Source organism: Sinocyclocheilus grahami, unplaced genomic scaffold (assembly GCF_001515645.1).
Source record: "Sinocyclocheilus grahami isolate Dianchi unplaced genomic scaffold, SAMN03320097.WGS_v1.1 scaffold140.1, whole genome shotgun sequence".
NCBI lineage: Eukaryota > Metazoa > Chordata > Actinopteri > Cypriniformes > Cyprinidae > Sinocyclocheilus > Sinocyclocheilus grahami.
In genome coordinates, this window is record NW_015505319.1 from 1,225,977 (window position 1) to 1,229,803 (window position 3,827).

Here is a 3,827-nt window from a genome sequence, read left to right on the forward strand (position 1 = left end):
TTTTTTTTCTTAGATCTTTTCTAGGTCAGATCTTACTGACCTCATTTTGAAAGGACAATTTAGACAAATTTATAATAATCATCACATATCTGCTTTTAAACTGAAATGTCTTGAATGGTAGTGGTGACTTCTGTCAGTATGCGGTTTGTATTTTGGCAGGTGATTGTAACCACTCCGATGGAGATGCTAAAGATCCATTTGCAGGATGCTGGAAGAATAGGTGAAAGATAGAACTTCCTGTCTTTGCTGACATGTCTCATGTCCACTGATAGTGCCTTGTTGATGATAGGGGTGCATAATATCATGCTATGCATACTATTCTACAGTGTGAAATATACAAAATGTCTGTATGCATGGAATACTGGATGATGTAATACTTTTGGCAAAATGTGGCATGCACAACAGAGCAATGCACTCAAATTGACCTTGACCACAATATGGATGATAACAGGACTCGGAGAGCATGAAATGTTGCTTACTGCATACACTGCACCATATACTACACCATATACATTCTGTGCTGTATGCAATGCACGACCATTTTGATTCCAGACATAGATGTTGTACTGCTTGCTTACTGCCAAGCATTAAAAAAAAAAAATAAAAAAAAAATAGCATGTGAAGACATATGCATAAAGCAAAAAACTGAATATTGAAACTTTATTATGGTACATTGTAACAAGACCCTTTTATGTTGCATGTTTTGCATCTTAAATATATTCCTGTGACGCAAAGCTGCATTTTCAGCATCATTCCTCCAGTCTTCAGTGTCACATGATCCTTCAGAAATCAGTATAATATGCTGATTTCTTATTATTATCAATGCTGATTTTTTTTCAGGATTCTTTGATGAATGGAAAGTTTAAAAGAGCAGGATTTATTTGAAATGGAAATCTTTTGTAACATTTATAAATGTCACTTTTGATCAATTTAATGCATCCTTACTGAACAAAATCATTCATTGCTTAAAAAAAAATCTGAACTTTTGAACAGTAGTGTATATGCTTCAGAAATAGTATGAGTAATGTGCTATTCTGACCGTATCTCATGTCTCTGACAGAGGCCCAGAGGAAGCTCATTGGCCAGCACGCCAGAGGAGGCCGAGCCAAAGTGAATGTTGTTCAGTTGAAGTCTCCCACGGCCCTCCAACTCTCCAGAGATCTGCTGAAGGACAAAGGCATCGCTGGTCTCTATAAGGGACTGGGGGCCACTCTGTTACGGTAGTCCAACAGAGTCACCCAAACTGTGGGACGCATTTATCCATAATTTGCTTTCTCTCCATCCTTTATCTCACACTGGTGTGTTCACGGTCTTTGTCTCCCTCAGGGATGTGCCCTTTTCCATCATCTACTTCCCACTGTTTGCTAACCTGAATAGCTTGGGCAGGAGGAACGCTGATGGTTCAGCTCCATTTTACATCTCCTTCCTCTCTGGCTGTTTTGCAGGCTGTACTGCAGCCATCGCGGTCAATCCTGTGGACGGTGAGATGGCCTATGATGCATGAATGGGTGCATTTAATGAGATGCACTCTGTTCAAAAGACTGGGGTCGGGACATTTTTAAAATATTTTTTTAAAAGAGTCTTATTCTCACCAAGGCTGTATTTGTTTGATCAGTTAAAACAGTAATGTTGTGAAATATTATTACAATTTAAACAGCTGTTTTCTATTTTAATACATTTTAAAATGTAATTTATTCCTGTGATGCAAAGCTGAATTTTCAGCATCATTACTCCAGTCTTCAGTGTCACATGATCCTTCAGAAATCAGTCTAATATGCTGATTTGCTGCTCAAGAAACATTTCTCATTATTATCAAAGTTGAAAACAGTTGTGCAGGTTCAAATGATACATTTTACATGATACAGATTTCTTTGATGAATGGAAAGTTTGGGAACAGCATTTATTTGAAATATACAGTATATTGTAAATGTCTTTACTGTCACTTTTAATTAATTTAATGCATCCTTGCTGGATATTAGTATTAGAAAAGTATGAATTTCTTTAAAGAAAAACTCTTACTGATCCCAAACTTTTGAACGGTAATGCATGTGCAAATAACAAGAAGAAATACAATTTCACATTGACCAAAAAATTAAAAGGAGCCACAAGCCAGGATTGGGTATTATACACAAAAATCATAAAAAATATGGAAATGTTGTGAATGTGTTTATTTATTTGAATCTTCTTCACTCATCACAAAATCAAGCATTATTTAGCTCGATAAGCCAACAACACATGGCCAGCATAAAAGTACATAAAAAAAATCAAGTGAGATCATTTTTATTTTGATTGAACTATTTTACAATCTAAAATAATATATATATTTTTTATATATATATATATTTTTTTTTATATTATACACACAGATAGATATAATAAAAATAAAATTATATATATATATTATATCTATGTGTGTGTATAATATAAAACATATATATATATAATTTTATATATTAAATATTTGTTTTCTCTATATATTTACAAATATTGTATAAATATTTATATTATATTATGTTTATATACATTTATATATAGAGTAGAATTTTTACAATTTCACATCAAATGTAGGTTTGTCAACCATGCCAAACATTATTGAGTGATCCTGTATTTAATTGAAGATAAATGCATTCCATATTAAATCGATAGGGGGCGCAGTTTGCTCCTGTATATTACAGTCTTACACCCAAACATTTCATGAGTAGCCATCACATTTGAATCTGTTTTGCATACAAGATTAATGTTCAAATTTACAGATTAGAATGAAAAACAAACTGAAGAATGAAAAACAAATACAAATGATTGGTATGTGTATAATGGTGTGTGCCACTGTATGACATACATTTTTTATTTTTTACAACAAATGCAAATAAGTCATATGTCAGTAAGCCTAAATGAAAGAGACTGCATCTCAAACGCATTTTAGCACTTAGTTTAGTTAAGCAGTGACTATTTTTAAACATATACAGTACATAGCAGCAGCCTAAGTATCTCAAATGACAAATTATTACAGTATGGTTAAGAGGGGGACATAATTTTGTGAATGCAGACTAATGGTTTGTATGTGTGTGTTTGTGCTGCAGTGATAAAGACCACTGTAAACCACTGGTCATCGTGCCGCTGTTCGGCATCGCACAGGTGGTTTACTTCCTGGGAGTCGGGGAATTTGTTCTCAGCCTCCTGCCTGGATAAAAACACTGAATCTGTATTGTAGATGATCTTGGCACTGATCTTGGAACTGCTGCTTGCATCTTCAGACTGCAGTAATAATAATCAGATGATAAATTGTTATATGTTTCAGATCAGCATTAAAGAGCAGTTTTCATCAGCAGCAGCACCAGCTATCAGTACAGGATGACAGTAGCTCTGTTCCCTAAGCTAGTGAGGTTTTGGAACAGAGCCGATGTTTCCTTGCATTGGAAGATCAGGGCTGGTTTGAGTTGTTTGTAGGCCACACTTTGTTCCGTGCTAAAGCTAAAATCAACAATTAATTACTGCTAAATTATACAAATTAGTCATAACAGCGGAATTAAAGAGTAGTTGTGTCGTACATCAGAAAACACAATATCATAACTGAAAACAATTTGTTAACTAAATGAAGCACTACATACACTACCATTCAAACATTTGGGGCCTGTAAGTTTTTTTTTTTTTAATTCAGCAAGCATGCATTAAATTGATCAAAAATCACAGTAAAAACATTTATAATGTTACAAAAGATTTCAAATAAATGCTGTTCTTTTGAACTTTCTATTCATCAAAGAGTCCTGAAAAAAAAGATCATGGTTTCCACAAAAATTTTGACATTGATAATAATAATAATAAATATT

The 3,827-nt window shown here is 33.8% G+C and overlaps 1 pseudogene; it reads left to right on the forward strand.

The window, feature by feature from the left end:
• Positions 1-3,602, forward strand: part of LOC107591319 (mitochondrial glutamate carrier 1-like) — an 8,635-nt pseudogene extending 5,033 nt beyond the window's left edge.
• Positions 3,603-3,827: the final 225 nt, after the last annotated feature.